Source organism: Sminthopsis crassicaudata, chromosome X, assembly GCF_048593235.1.
Source record: "Sminthopsis crassicaudata isolate SCR6 chromosome X, ASM4859323v1, whole genome shotgun sequence".
NCBI classification, from domain to species: Eukaryota; Metazoa; Chordata; class Mammalia; order Dasyuromorphia; family Dasyuridae; genus Sminthopsis; species Sminthopsis crassicaudata.
Genome location: NC_133623.1, coordinates 26,404,884 through 26,422,010, shown reverse-complemented (window position 1 = coordinate 26,422,010; position 17,127 = coordinate 26,404,884).

Below are 17,127 nucleotides of genomic sequence, written 5' to 3'. Positions count from 1 at the left end.
TTTGATTCCTCATTCCCTCCCCTCTCTCCCATATCCAATCAATTGCTACATCTTGCCATCTGTCCCTTCACAACAGCTCTCATCCCTTCTTCTTTCCACTCACACCGCTACTTTAGGTTCTGCTCTCATCACCTCTCATCAAGATTACCGGAACAGCTTCCTACTTGATCTCCCTGCCTTGTCTATCACCACTCCAGTCCATTACCAGAGTCGTTTTCCTTAAGCATAAATTGAACCATTTGACTTCTTTGCTCAACTAACTCTGGAGCTTCCTACCAACTCTAGGAGAAAATAATACTCCTCTGTTAAGCTTTCAAGGCAGCCTATTTTTCTAACGTCGTTGAACATAACTCCTCAGAATGCATTCCGAAATCCAACAAGACCAATCTTTTCTTTTCTCCACATGCCCTTCATTCACTGACCATCCCCATGCCTGCAACACGTACTCTCTTACCTCCATCTCACAGAGTGCCTTTTCTCTTTTATTTTTTTTATGCTCAGGATTTTTTTAAATTATAACTTTTTATTGACAGTACATATGCCTAGGTAATTGCACTCACTTCTGTTCCAACTTTTCCCTTCCCTCCCTTCATCCCCTCCCCTAGATGGCAGGCATTCCCATACATATTAAATATCTTATAGTATATCCTAGATACAGTATATGTGTGCAGAACCGAACAATTCTCTTGTTGCACAGGAAGAATTGGATTCAGAAGATAAAAATAACCTGAGAAGAAAAACAAAAGTGCAAACAGTTTACACTCATTTCCCAGTGTTCCTTCTCTGGGTATAGCTGATTCTGTCCATCCTTGATCAACTGGAAGTGAGTTGGATCTTCTTTATGTTGAAGATTTCCACTTCCATCAGAATACATCCTCATACAGTATTGTTGTTGAAATGTACAATGATCTCCTGGTTCTGCTTACTTCACTCAGCATCAGCTCCTGTCAGTCTCTCCAAACCTCTCTGTATTCATCCTGCTGGTCATTTCTTACAGAATAATAATATTCTAAAACATTCATATACCACAATTTACCCAACCATTCTCCAATGGATGGGCATCCATTCATTTTCCAGTTTCTGACAACTACAAAAAGGGCTGCCACAAACCTTTTGGCACATACAGGTCCCTTTCCCTTCTTTAAGATCTTCCAGATTGCTCTCCAGAATGTTTGGATCAGTTCACAACTCCACCAACAATGCATCAGTGTCCCAGTTTTCCCACATCCCCTCCAACATTCATCATTATTTTTTCCTGTCATCTCAGCCAATCTGACAGGTGTGTAGTGGTTTTGCAGAGTTGTCTTAATTTGCATTTCTCTGATCAATAATGATTTGGAACACTCTTTCATATGAGTGAAAATAGTTTCAATTTCATCATCTGAAAATTGTCTGTTCATATCCTCTGACCATTTATGAATTGGAGAAGCCTTTTATCTTTTAAAGGGCAGCTTAGGTATTATCTTTTGCATGAAAGTTTTCCTGTTCCTTTTAATGACTAGAGCCCTCTCACCCATCATGGATATGTGTCTGTGTGTGTAAGGAGGACTGGCTCACTCTTACCCTGAGCCAACAAGAAATATGGCAACCATAATAAAGGATAGTCAATAAGCCTAATCCTTTTCAGCATTTCCCCCATGAACTTTAGAACATGCATAGGCATTCTGTCATTGATTCCGGTCTCCTCACTACATGGTGAATAGGAGCATCTTTGATTGTTGCATCAGCAGAACTTGGAAGAGGTCAAAAAGTTGTCCAAAGCCTATCCCTTCCTTTGATGTGACTTATTCCTGCCTGATGGTGTTCTGATGAAAAAAGAATATTTTAAGGAGGGAGAGAAGCCTCCCAGCTGAAGCTAATAAATAGCTCCATGAATACAGGCCCTGGTTCTTTGCCTTGGCATTTATTCTCTCATTTTAGGTGAATGAAATTGGAAACTATGATTTGTGAGTTTCAAAAGCTCAGGAGAGCAAGCCACAGCAGATCTGGGAATGGAGTCTCTGCTGAGATTTGCAGTCTAGCTTGGAGGCCCTAAAGAATAAGGAGTGAGTTTTAGATCCCATTCTAGCTGTTAACTGAGACAAATACATATACAATAAGGCTTCATTTGGGTGGTGGAAGTAAGGCTATCTACAAACTGTGTTAAGCCTGAGCCCGTTCTCCTCAGACACCAAGGTGATATGGGGGAAAGTGTGCCTCAAAGTACTAGGATGGAAAAGTTGGTATTCCTGGTATTATTCTGTCTAGAGTAAATATCTCCTCGCTGAGTCAACTGATATTATTTAGTTAAATGGAACTGGGATGCTAGCCCCTGGCACTTAACAATGGGGCCTCAAGCTGAGAGCAATAAAGAAGAGACAACTCAGCCCCTCAAAGGATGCCTTTAGAATCCTGAGGAAGATGGAGTTACTCTGAGGGGGATCAAAGCATCTATCTTATCTATACATCTATCTGCATGTGCACACATATACGGATTTCTACTTCTATGTATGTGTGCATTTGCTGTCTCCCCCATTTAATGTAAGGTCATTGAGAGCAGGGGTTGTTTCATCCTTTGTACTTGTATCTGCAGTGGCTGGCACAGTACAAGACCTACAGTGAGTACTTAATAACTATTTCTTGAATGATAGATTGAAGAAATTGAGATTCCCTGGGAGTTGAGGTGATTTCCCCCGATTTCCCCCAGACTCACAAAGGGAAAACGGGACAGAATCTGGTTAATAATGGTGACTTCCATTTCTCCCATTTAGCACTTGAAAGTGTCCAGAGGACCACATGACAATGAACTCTTAGCAAACCCACGTCATAGATGAGGTAAAATAGCTTGTCCAGAGTCAAAGAGGTAGGAAGTGTCAACTCTGGGACTTGAACTCATACTCGCTGGCTCCAGATCATCATGCCCATTAGCTCTTATTTACTTCCTGGGCTTTTTTTTTACCCTGAACTAGTTAAAATGATGGCAAAAAGAAATCTACCATTTTGCTCAGTGTGTTTCTTTTAAACTCCAACTTAAAATAGGAGAGCAGGACTTTGGCCAAAAAGCTCTTACTAGAGCAAACACCCGTGCACTTTTACAAGGCAGGTAAAGCCCCAAATTATGTTACTAATTAATTTTATGTTTCCTTTAGCTACCCAGAACCTCCTGCAAGCCCAATATTCCCTAAACTGGGATTTTGCCAAGAATTCAGATAATGTTGTTTATAGACCATGCCAACAGTTTAGGTCATGCTTTCTGTCTGAAAGGATGGCAGGGGGAGGGATGAGGAAGGAAGGAAGGGAGGGAGGGAGAGGAAGGGAAGGAGGGAGGGAGGAAAGGAGGGAGGGAAGAAAGGAGGGAGGGAGGACCTGCCTGGGCTGCCAGGAAGGATGGCATTGCCTAAACCAAGCTGACTCTTGCCCAAAAAGATCCCCAAAAGTGGAGATCTTTGGGGTGTTGGAGAACTCTCTAATCATTCCTAAAAGGCAAGTAAGATCTCAGAAAGAGGCACATAGATGGAGAGGTGGATAAAGTAGGTCAGACATGGATTAGGAGAAAGGGAGAGAAAGGGGCTGAAGTGCAGATGGAAGCACTATCCAGGAGAACAAAGCACCTGTAGTTCACTGAACCACAGCCTTCATGGAGGATGCAGACAATGGCTAAACTAGAAGGGATTACCATCAGTTTACAAGGGAGGCAACTGGGCCTAGAGATGACAAGTGCCTTGTAACATGCTCATTTGAAACAATGTCTCCTCCCCTTTGGATTTCCCTGCATCCGATAAGAGTTTTTCAGGAAAAATAACCACAGAAATCTGATTTCTTGGCGGAAGGAAAAGTAGCACGGTGTGGTCTAGGAGCCCCCGAAGCTGAGTACTGACACTGCCACTATGTGACTGTGGGTGGATCATTTAAATCTCTGCCAAGGCTGCTGTGAGGAAAGTGGCAAATATACAAACCTTAAAGAGTGAGAGAGCTGCGAGGAATTATTAATCAACTCTGGCTGATGTTGACTCCTCCTACCACATGAGTTCAGTGTGATCCTGCTATTCTCTGTGTTTGTCATTTCACTAGATTGAGACTGGAAACCCCAGGAAGGCAAGGACTATGTCTCTTGGCATCTCTGGACTGTGAGCAATGAAGTTCAAGAAAGGTCTCTTCATTCATTCGTTTATTCACCAAGTGAATATTTGTTGAACTGATGTTGAACTGTTGTTGTTCGTCCTTTGTTTTTGAAGAGGACCCATGGAATCACAGCGTAATGCTCTGACTTGCCCGGGAATTGGATTTAAGGGAGGCAGAGCTGCACAAAGTTGTCAGCCTTACTCTCTGTTCCTGAGTCACCCAAGTTCAAGCGGCAGGACCCAAACCGAGACCCGGGATGCAGCGGAGGATCTTGGCGGCTTTGACGTCTGATCATGCTCTAAGTGCTCCATGGCACCTGTCACAGTTGCCTTCATGGCCCTCAGAACGAACTGTTCTCATGTTCAACTGCAGTGGAAGTAACACAGGACCAGGAGTTCAGTGAGCTGTGTTTTAATCCTGGTTTTGTGATGTCAGTAAGGCATTTCTCTACCTAAGCTTTGGTTTTCTTCTTTATAAAATGAAGTGGATTGACAAAATGATCTCTAAGACCCCTTCCAGCTCTGGCATTCAATGCTCGATGGCGTCATTTCTGACCAAATCCTGTTCACAATGTATCAAGGATCCCTATAGACCTTTTTTCCTGAAGTTCCACTCAGTAACTTGGGATGGTGAACCTGGTCAGGCCCAGTGGGAACATCTTACATTGCAGAGATCTTTATAAAGGCCCACTTTATTAACTCTGTCTATCTCCACAAGTCACATTGTGGCCACCAAGGGCTACTATGGCTCCAGTAGTCAGCAAAAGCTGGTGGGGAAAAGGGGAAAACTACCCTCTCTGTATCTGTCACTGTTCTCTGGCCAAATATTGATTTAACTGATGGGAAGGGAATGCTCAACTGCTCCTGCCACTGGGGACTCCTGCTGTCACCTCAGTGGCTGGACCTGAAACGCTAGCTAAATTTCAGAAGGAGGCTTACTACAATTAATATCCAATTGCCGATCCTAGTCAATTCTCAATCAATTGTGTTGTTATAAGAAGTGAACAATGGCAAGAGCCAAACAATAGCATTACAGAGACAGTGTGGTGAAGAGAGAGAAGAAACAGCCTTGAAGGCAGCAAATCTGAGTTCAAGATATGACTCTCCTACTTTTCCTACTTCTTACTTATGACCTTGGACAAACCTCTTCACTTCTCAGACTCAGTCCCATCATTTTTAAAGCAGGTATAAGCAGGACTTGAATAGAGCACATGCAGAGCTGTTCCTGATTCTGCTTTGTCCCGGTGTGCTAGTTCAGCACTTGGGAGCTTTGGTGATGGATCCTGGATGCTTGAAATCATAAGTGCCAGCACCAAAGGACAAGAGCCAATAACTCAGTGACTCCATCCCTGGCATTCTCTTCTCTTCTTTCTGGCCTTCCATGAGGGGAAGAGGAAGATCAATTCCCCCTATTCCTCAGCCTTGATTCATGCACAAGTGCATGGCAGCTAAAGTCCATTTTCTGCCTACGGGAGTCAATCCTGGGTTTGGAACTACATTTTCTGAACACTACACTTAAAGCTTCAACAATACCTTAGAACAGAAAAGTTTCCAACTAGGAGAGACTTCAGAATATCCATCAGTTTGTCGAAGCCAAGTCAAACACAGCCAAAAGCAGTCAGGGTTCTTCATCTTCGAAATGCCCAAAGCACTGAGATGGCACATGTGATGGCCAAAATCACGAGGGGCTGCTCTTTCCATGTCCTTGTTCAATCTCTGCTTACACAGATGAGAATATCTGGACTGCCCACTTCACGAATACGGCCTAAGGATTAGCATTTTGTGAACTTTCAAGTTCTACAGAAATACAAACTAGTCTTGCTACTTGATTTATAAATTCTCTAGGGCCATTTTGTTTTGGGCCCCAAACCAGCTATTTCCAACTGACAACTTCCATGACTCTAACTACTTCTGGATTCTCACAGTCCAGCTCCACGTAGCACTGGTATGGAGCCCAGACAGATGCCACCCAGCTGTGGATCCTCCAGGTGCTGCCCTAATTTCCAATGGTTTTATGACAGTCAGTCAGGTACTGTGCTAAACAGTGGAGACACATACAAAGAAAGGCAAAATCAATCCTGGCACTTGCACTCAAGGAGCTCATAGTTCTAATGAGAGAGAACGTGGAAACAATGATGTTACGAACAAGATCTAAACAGGCTGGGAAGAGCTTCTTGCAGAAATTGGGACTTGAGCTGAGACCAGAAAGGAAGGCAGGAGGCAGAGATGAGAAGGGATGGTCATTGAAGATACTCTGAGTTGGGAAATGGAGAGACCATCACATTCAAGGAACAGCGTGGAGACCAATGCCAACATATCAAAGGGAACATTGGGCATGGAGAAAACTCGGTAAGGAGTAAGAGAAGTAGGATGGGCTAGGTTAGGAAAGGTGGATTTTTGATCTACTGGAGTTAGTTGAAAGGAATAGGGGGTATGTGACATGGTCAGACCTGCTGAGCAGAGGATGGATTGGAGTAGAAAGAGACTTCAGGCAGGAAGACTAATCGACAAGTCATTGTAACAATCCAGGAATGAAGTGGAAAAGGCCTTAACAGTATCGGAGGAGAAATGGAGCATGTATTAGAAATGTCACCAAGGTAGAAATGTTAAGGCCTGACAACTGCTGGAATATGAGGGATGAAAGTGTAAAATCAAAGACAACACCTAAGTTGTAAGCCACAGTGACTGAGGTTTAGGGGTACCTTCCAACGTTAATAGAGAAGTTAGGAAGGGAGGGCAGCTAGGGAGGAGGAGTGAAAATAATTTCAGTTTGGGACATGCAGATCCAGATGTTTTAAAAGGCAGCTGGAGATGCAAGACTGAGGTGGAGGTGGGAATGGGGACAGAGAAATCACTATAACCATCCAACAGCCTCTGGTACAATATCTCATCTCCCAAACCCAATCAAGAGAATCTAATGGATTGATCTTTATATGAGTGAAACCCCTAAAATGAAATCCCTTGGAGAAGACTAATTATGAGGTGGCTAAGTGGTGGATGGATTGCAGGACCTGAAGTCAGGAAGATCTGAATTCAAATCCTATCTGGAGTATTTGCTAGCTATGTGATTCTGGACCAATCACTTAATTTCTCTCGAACTCATGTTCCTCATTTGTAAAGTGTGAATAATAACAGTACCGATCTCACACATTTGATGTGAAGATCAACTGAGTTAACATATATGAAGCATTTTCTTTTTTTTTCTTTTTGAAGATAATTTTATTTTTTTTATTTTTTATTTTCCTTAGACTGGGGTTAAGTGATTTACCCAGGGTCACACAGCTAGGAAGTATTAAGTGTCTGAGACCAAATTTGAACTCGGGTCCTCCTGAATTCAAGGCTGGAGCTCTATCCACTATAGCGCCACCTAGCTGCCCCATATGAAGCATTTTCAAATATGTACCAACCTTGGCAATAAATGCTAGTTATTACTGTCATACGCTGTACTCTGGAAGACCCCATCTAGCCCCGACATTCTTCATAGGTCCCTTATAGTTATGCCATTCTATGAGGAGCCTAATGGATGGAGTTTGAGAATCTCCACGTGACAAAAAATGGAGTGCTCAAGGTTTAGGAAAGAGAGATAGCTCAGATGGCTTTAAGGCCTGGCCCAATTCCTTTCTCCTCCCTGAAAGGAGGATATGGAGAGCCTAGAATGCCAGGCAGAAGCATCTGGACTCACCAGTTGGCAAGAATTCCACCAAAGGATCCCACTCCTTGCAAAGGCATATGAGCCAAAGCCAAAGTGGGATCCCTGAGAACTAGGCAGGTTCCAGGCCCTTCCTCAGAAGGGTTGTCTCTTCTTGGAGGCAGGTCTGGGATTGTTGCTGATGAGGCTTTTCCTTGTTACCTGGCAAGGGAATACATCTGTTCTCACAAGTCACTGTCTTGTTTGTACACACAATTTTCTTAAGACCATAGGATTTAGCACTCAAAGAAACCATAGAGTCCCCCATTTTACAGAAGGAAGAAACTGGGGCCCAAAAATGTTGTGACCAAAGTTGGACAGACAGTAGACAGCAGAACCAGGATTGGAACTCAGGCCCTCTGACTCTCCATATCCTATTCTTTCCACTGCGCCACACCAGCACATGGACTGACAATTATTCCACCTTCTAGGCCCCTGAGCCATTTTAAGCCAACAGCCCTGGGCTCTCCACCCATACAATCACCCTCCCACCTTGGCCTTCAGGCCCATAGTCTGGGCCATCTCCCAAATTCCAAAGCCCCTGAAAGCTCCAAGCTCAACTTTAGTTCCCAGTCCCCTCCCAAAAATGAGCATATCTGGCCTGGAGCCCAACTCCCACACTCTGATGCAGGAAAAGCAGGAGAAAAAGCCCCGGCTTTCAAGTCACAGAATCCCTGAATCCTGGAATCTCAGAGACAAGGGCCATCTACTTCTACCAGCAAGGGAACAAGAGGTAAGCAAGCTGGGCTCATATCCCAGCTCTGCCTGTTACTAGCTGTGTGACCCTGGGCAAGTCACTTATCCCTATTTATCTCAGTTCCTCATCTATAAAATGGAAACACATGAAAGAAGAAAGTGGTAAAGCACTTGAGTATCTTTGCCTCGAAAAGCCCAAAGATAAGACCATGGTCACGATGAGTCAGATGTGACTGAATGACTGAATGACAGGACTCTGGGATCTGGAAGCAAAGGCTCGGACCCAGGCCACATGGATAATTAGTCATTCGACTGGATCCCCCAGATCCCTTTTCTTTACTTGAGTTCAGCTCCTCTGGCAAAAATGGGAAGAGTGATGGTGATCCAGGCCCTTCCTGATTCAAAGGCATCATGAGACCATCCAGTCCTTCACTCTCCACCATCTCCTCAGTAGCCACCTGCATGCTATAATGGGTAGTGGAAGATTTTAGTGGAGGATTATTATTAACAAGAATAATGTGTACCATAGCCTGTGAAAAAGTGAAATTGCCTTTATATCTGAAATTATTTTAATCTTCTAATATCTTTGTGAGAGGAAAGGATGAAGAGCCTTTTCCCTGTGTTATACACAAAACAACTGAGATTCAAAAAGGACAGGAGGACTTTCCAAAGTCACACACTAAATAAGAGGCAAAATCACCCACCCCACTTAGCTCCACTGTATCTATTAGCTGAGAAAATATTATTCACTGTTTAAGTAAGGCCTAAGTAGCTCCCACTTGTAACAAGACCGTTCAGATAGGTCTCTCCTTTTAGGGCCTATGTAAACCACTGAACTAGCTGAAATTGGAGTTCCAACAAAACCCCTGAGAGGGAACCATCTAGAAGAACAGGATGAGAGCACTTTTGCTTGGGCTTCCTCTTCCTGCCCACCTGGCAAACTTCAGAAGATCAGAGGATGTCCTAGCAGACTCCTTGGTATAGCACAGTTGGGGCAGATTGGACAAGATGAGGAAAAGAAGATTGAAATAGGCTCTTCAAAAGAGACTCAGAGAAAAGCAAAAGAATTTCCCAGAACTTGTGAACTACCTCTTTTGCCAAGTGGACTCCAAGTGTGAGCCCATTTTCCCTTGGACTCTGGGAATACTTGTGGGAGAGTACATCACAGACTTTTAAGGTATTTGTTTTATCCCAATTATTCTTAACATATTGCTTTATTAAATAGCCCTTTCTAAAAATCAGTTGAGTCTGACTACTTTGATATTGATATCAACCACTAATCATAGGAGAAAACATGTTGCTAGGTGATTATAAGTATTAGAAATATAATTCAACCTGGGTGAGTTACCCCTAGAGTTCTGAGGAGCCACAGAACTCATACTCTGGAGACCCCAACTTAGTGCAAGGGGTAACTGGCATAGTATGTCCAGGGCCTAAATATACCAGAGAAATCCCATTGTCTGAGAACTTATGGAAATCTTTTCGTCTGAAGCTCATCAACAACAGGACTGGTTCATGTCTAGATATGAGAGTTTAGGAAGCAGGAGGCATTGTGCTATGGCGGAAAGGACATTGCATTTGAAGTCTGAATCTAGGCTCTGTATTAATGTAAGATCTTGCAGCAATCATTTTCTCTCCTTGGGCTTTGGTTTCCTCAAATAAATAAAATGAGGGGATCGAATTGTATTATCTTTAAGATCCCTTATAGATCTAGAGTCCTAGCATTCATGTAAACAAAATGATCGATAGTCTCACAGCAACCCCCAGAAGCCCTTCGCTGCTCTGACCAGCTGGATACAGCATACTGCATGTTGGCAAAGGATGGAACAAAAAGTAGAACATGGATAGACTAGGGGGGAAAAGAGCAGAAGGAGAAAAAAGTAGAAGCTTTCTATGAGTACAGAGCACAGGGGTTGAATCCACATGACAAACTGGATCCAAGAACAGAAGTCAAATCAAGAGCTTTGTATGCATCAAGTGCTTAATAAATGTACATTGAACCAAAAAACAATCCTTAGGATATGCCAAGGATGTTGAATAGAAACCAGCCAAGCAAGAAACACACAAGTGTGTGTGTGTGTGTGTGTGTGTGTGTGTGTGTGTGTGTGAATAAACTCTGATCTGTGTGACCCAGATGCACATATATGGTGTAGGTTGATTAAACCAAGAACCTTTCACATAGAGGAAAAGAAGGGACATGCAGATAGCTGGAGTTCCTGTTGACCATCTATGAGTGCACCCTCTGCAAAGAATTCTAGCAACTTTCCAGTTTAATCTTATCGAATTACTAATGCCCAGTGTATTCAAGGCCTTCTGGGGCGTGCCTGCTCACCCTGTGCCAGTGCACTAACAGGAGACCTCGGCTCCCTTTGCCTAGTTCAGCATAAAGTTGCACTGCCTCTATAAAGTATGAGATATCAAGAAACATTCTAGCATCTGCAAAGGTTGCGATCATATATGCAGCTTCATTTTCCTGACACTGGCCACAGTAGAGACACAGTGAGATAGACATATGTCTTCTATCTTTCTTGGATAGCCACTAAAATGGTCTGTTTCCTCTCAAGATGAATTTTGTCTCTCTTCCCTGAGATCCTGATCTTGACTACTATAGCATACTATATGAATCTGCCATCTTATATATTGGTGAACAGTACCAGTCACAAGTCACGTACCCTTTCTGCTGCCTTAAAAAGCAAGTGAGAAATATTAGCACTGTCCACCATGCCAGGTGTTAACTGAATTCAGAATAGGGCAGGAGGAAGAAAAGGGACAGGGAGGCTGAGCTGTCTCTAATGCCTCCTCAGGCATTCGATTTAAAGAAGACCTAAGTTTGAATCCCAGCTATGTGAATTTAGACAAGTCATTGTCCCCTTGTCCCCTCTCATCTCAGTATGCTTATTTGTAAAATGGGTATGTTGAACTGGATGATCTCCAAGGTCACTTCCAACTCTAAATCCTAGAATCTCACATTCATCTTAAATCCTCCACAACACTCACACCCTTTCAGTTTCAATCCATCTGTTTGGAAGGCAGTCCAGAGACAATTCCACGAGAAGAGACATCCCATCCCTCAGAATGAGGGATTGCATCCAACATAGCCCAATTTGGAATGATGGCTTTGGGGCCATTGCCCTGTCCCAGAAGGCAGCTCGCTGGCCAGTAGAGTCCTGTTCCATTCCATCAAATAGTTTCTCTCCCAGTCTTTGCTTTCCACTATAAATCAGCCTTGTTCTGACATTGGCACAGGGGACTAAATAACATGTGACCTTATCTTACTTAAATGTGGTATTAATTTTCACAGGAAAAAAGTGGTTTATGAAAATCAGGCATTTAAGGTAACAGGAGGAATATGGTTTTGCCTTTGGGGGAAGCATATGGATTTAATTTACCTTCTGTTTTCAAACGATTCTGAGAGCTACAGTAGAGGTGACACAGAGCAGTGTGTCCACCCCTAGTTGAGAAGTTGCTGAAAGCCCCATAGAACCCAAAGAATGTCAGAATGGGAAAGGACCCTAAACAATAGTCTGACCCCCTCATTTTAACAAAATGGTAACTGAAGCCCAGAAAAGGAAAGTGACTTGTTCAAAATCACACAGCTAATTAGTGTCAGAGAATAGCTACTAATCCAGTGGTTTTTTTCAGCATATTGCCCTGGGCCTACCCAACTGTGGAAGGAATCAGAGAATCCCAGACTTGGAGACGATCTCAAAAGGTATTTAGGATCATGAGATCATAAACGTAGAGCTGAAAGGAAACTTAGAGAACACCTAACTCAATCTTCTCATTTTACAGATGAGGAAACCGAGGCCCAGAAAGGTTGTGTGACTGCTGTCTGAGCAGAAATATATCTTAAACAAGTGATTAGCTAGTCTTCGCTTGAAGACCTCCTCTGATACAGAACTCACTACCTCTCCAAGCAGTCCATTTGACTTGTGGAAAATTACTGATTTTTTTTCTGACATTGATCCCAAATCTGTCCTCCTGCAGCTTCCCCCCAGTCGCTCCTAGTTTTGGCTTCCAAAGCCAAAAAGAATGAGTCGAATCCTTCCTCTTGATGACAGCCTTTTGAATACTTTAAGACAGCTGCCATGTCTTTCCTATATCTCTTCTTTTCCAAGACTAAACATCCATCAGATATTGATTAAGCTTCTATTATACGCCAAGAACAATGCAAGGCTCTGGGTAGACAGAGATCAAAGTGAAACAATCTCTGCTCCTATTCCGTTGAGGGAGCCAATGCGAACATATATAAGCATAAAGGAAATAACTATTAACAGAATAAATAGAAGATACATGCCAGGCAATTGGGGCATAAGAAGAATGCCCAGTTCTGACACGGCCCACTCCTTCAACCTATCTTCACGTGGCATGGTCTCTAAGCCATCATCATGGAAGTAGGTAGTCCCCTGGAGGGAACTCAATTTGTCAAAATCCTTTCTGGACTTTCACCCCTAAAACTGAGTACAATGTTCCAAGGTAGTCCAATCAAGGCAGAGTGACTTTTAGAGTCTTTTGATTATGTGATGGGGGTCTGGCACATGTGCATACAATATCAGTTTGCTAATGTGGCATCTTCTCACGGAAGGGGCTATGGAACTGCTTCCAGGAGAATTGTGATGATATATGAGGTAGTACAGTACGGCCTACCACATGGTTGGGAGGAGCCTTTAGCCACTGGCAGTTATCACCAGGATTGTCAATGTCTTCAAAAGGGCCCAAATAAGCTTTGGCCATCTCTCTTTGTATCTGGAGGAGCAAGGTGACTCCTTCTCTCATGACCTCTATTGAGAGTCATGCTGTAAAGAGAAGGACCACATGTGCACCAGGAAATAGGGCTGAGTTCTGGGCCTTTTTGTTCATTTCTTTCCACTCTGGGTGCAGGGAATGGAACCTCTGATCTTGGGAATTTCAAGAGCCAGTAGTGTAAAGCCACAGGAATCCAGGAGTTCGGGAATCCAGGCCAAGTGTTGCAGCCAGCCCAAGAGGAGCAACGTGGGGCAATCAACTGAGGGACCCTTGGGAACCCAACCTCACCAAATCTAGCAACACTACCACCTTTGGATGAGAACTTGGTGGGACCCGTGTTAAGTAAGTTGTGAGCCTATTTCTACCCTACCTCCTGAGACCAGTTAGTGGATGGGTGGATAGGAATTATGTTCTCAAGATATTGGGGAAAATGTATCTATGCTTTCTTTTGCTGTATCTGTGAAGCAAATATCCCTTTAGAAAAGTGACTCAATGTGAAGTGGTTAAATAGAACAGGAGTGCTAGTTACTGACTTGTTGACAAATGGAGTGAACAAAGCTGGTGGAGACATGAACCAAGAGCAGTACTAAAGAGACACTGTCAAGGCCCTCAGGTATTCTGGAACACTGAGTGGGGATGTAGTCTACTTGCCTAGAGATAAGAGGAGCCAGCAGATACTCATTTCCATTTTACTAATGCTGGATATAGGACCTCAGAACCTTCTTCAGCTCTATCATATAAGAAGAAAAAAAAACTCTCCACAATCCCATAAAACAACTTTTCAATGGGTGATATACCTGAATTTAGAAAATAGGTCAGACAGGGTTGGCCTTCTGCATAGACTAAGTGGCAATGGAAGAACATACCCCAATCAACTCTACCTTTAGCAATTCAGCCTTTAAGCTTGAGAATTCCCCTTTCTCTGCCTTCTTTTAAAATGCCAAGCCCCACACAAGAAGGACAACACATTAATGTTACAATAGCTTTCAATTGTATGTTTTACAGTTTGCAAAGCATTTTGGTAATTTATTTCACTGGCTCTTCACAACAACCTGTGAGATAAGAGTAGGAAATTGAGGCACTGAAAGGTATTTGATGTAGCTACAAGAAGCCTTTCTTGATCTCCTTTCATTCTAGTTTGTTTCCTTCATTGCTTATCTCCAGTTTATCCTACATATATCTTGTTTGTACATGGTTGTTTGCATGCTGCCCCCCAACATCCTGTGAGCTATCTTTTGCTTTTATTTGTACCCCCAGCACTTAGCACAATGCCTGGTATATTGTAGGTGCTAATAAAGGCTTATTGATTAACTGACTGGCTTACCTACCTTGCATTTCACTCATACAAACTGATGGCATAGCCAGAACTTGAAGTCACTTCTTCTGGCTCCAAAACCTATGCCTTCAACATTAATAGGGGCATTGTGAAGAGGGAAAGATTTGGGAGACAAGAAAATGAATTCTGTTTCAAACAGTGTGAGTTTGAGATGCCTCTCACTCATCTAGATGCCACTGTGGGCTTGGAGCTATTACCATACAAAGTACCATCATAATAATAGCCTGGATCAAATAAGGGGATACATGAAATCTTTGCAGCCAGTGTTTCTGATTAGGGTCTTCATTCCTAAGATATACAAAGAACTGTCAAATTTATAAGAATACAAGCCATTTCCCAATTGAGAAAGGGTCAAAGAATATGAACAGACAACTTTCTGATGATGAAATTAAAGTCATCTGCAGTCATATGAAAAAGTACTCTAAATCACTATTGATTAGAGAAAAGCAAATTAAAACAACTCTGAGCTTCCACTTGACACTGCTCAGATTGGCTAAGATGACAGGAAAAAATAAAGATGAATGTTGGAGGGGATATGGGAAAACTGGACATTAATGTATTGTTGGTGGAACTGTGAAAGCACCCAACCACTCCAGAGAACATTCTCGAACTATACACAAAGGGCTATAAAAACTGCAAACTGCATCCTCTTGGACCCAACAGTGTCTCTACTGGGTCTGTATCCCAAGGAAGTCATAAAGGAGAGAAAAAGACTCACGTGTACAAAAATGTTTGTAGCAGCTCTTTTTGTGGTAACAAAGAATTGAAAAATGAATAGATAGATGCCCGTAACTTGAGGAATGGCTGAATAAATTGTGGAATATGAAGGTAATGGAATATTACTGTTCTTTAAAAAATGATCAACAAACTGATTTTAGAAATACCTGGAATGATTTACATGAACTGATGGTGAGGGAAACAAGCAGAAGCAGGGATACATTTTACACAATATCAGTAAGAATGTGTAATGATCAACTATGAAAGACTTGGTTCTTCTCAGCAATGCAGTGATCCAAAGTAATCCCAATAGACTTTGGACAGAAAATGTCATTTGTATCCAGAAAAAGAACTATGGAGATTGAATGTAAATTAACACATGCTAAGGTTCACTTTCTTTTTCTGTTGTTTTCAATCTTCCTTTTGCTCTGATTTTTCTTTTCCAATATGATTCATAAAGCAATGTGTATTAAAAATAAATAATTTGTAAAAAAAAAAACCCTTAAAGCATTATGTGCTAGCTTATTAGTATTGTTCTTCTCCTTCTAGTCAACTATATTCACAAGCTTGTCATCCTCCATTCCACTCTTGCTCATCCCATGTATATCCAATCAGTTTGCAAACCTTTTCAGTTCTTCCTTTACAATTTCTTATCCCATTGCTTCTATTTACAAGGTCACATCTTAATTCAGACCCTCATCACCTCTTGCCTGGACTATTTTAATAGCCTCTTATCTGGTATCCCTGCCTCAAGTCTCTCCTGGCTCTAATCTGTCTTTCATAGAGCTGCCAAAGTGACTTAACTAAAGTAGAGGTTTGATCATGTCACTCCCCTACTGGATAAACTTCAGTGGTTCTCTACTACCTCTAGGATCAACTATATATTCCTCTGTTTGATATTTAAAGCTCTTCTTCACAAGCTGATCTCAACTGACTTATCCAGTTTCATTATACATCACTCTACTTCGTGCGCTCCACCAGTCCAGGTGAACTAGCCCGTCATTCCTCGTGAAACACTCCATCTACTATCTCTGTGCCTTTGCACTGATGGTCCCCCACCCCTTAAATACTCTCCTCCCTCACCTCTGCCTTTTAGAATCCCTTATTTCCTTTAAAAAAATCAGCCCAAGTACCATCTTCTATATGAGGCCTTTTGGGATCCATTCCCCACCCCTAGCTGCTGATCCTTTACCTTAAAATATCTCTATGTTACCCATGCAAATATCTGGTAAATAAAAACTATAATTATTTTTTTAAAAATATATCTCTATGTTATCTTCCCCCAGAAGAATATTCTCAACAGCAGAGGCTTTTTCTTTTTTGTCTTTGCAACCCTAGTACTTGGCGTAGTGCCTGGAACATAATAGGTGTTTAATAAATGATAGCTGATATCAAACGATTGGTTGGAGCTCAAGAGAGAGACTAGCCAGAGGTCTGGTTATAAAAATCTGAGGATCAACTCTGTGGAAAAGATAATAAAAACCCATAGGAAGAATAGAGAGGGAAAAGAGAAAAGAGTCCAGGATCAAGTCCCAGGACATACTTTCAAATATAATAGATGGTCCAGCAAAGAAGATTGAGCAGGAGCATTCAGTCAGGAAGAGAACGAGGAGAGAACAATGGCATGAAAACTCAGAGAAAAGAGAGTATCAAGGAGTAGAAGGTATGCAACAATTTCAAATGCTGTTCAAGAAGAATGAGGATTAAGAAAAAAACATCAGATTTGGAAATTAAGAAAACTCCAGTAATTTTAGGGACAGCAGTTTCAATTGAGTGATGAGGCTGGAAGCAAGACTGGAAAGTATACCAATTAGAGTTAGAAGAGACGGTATTTTTTGTTTTCC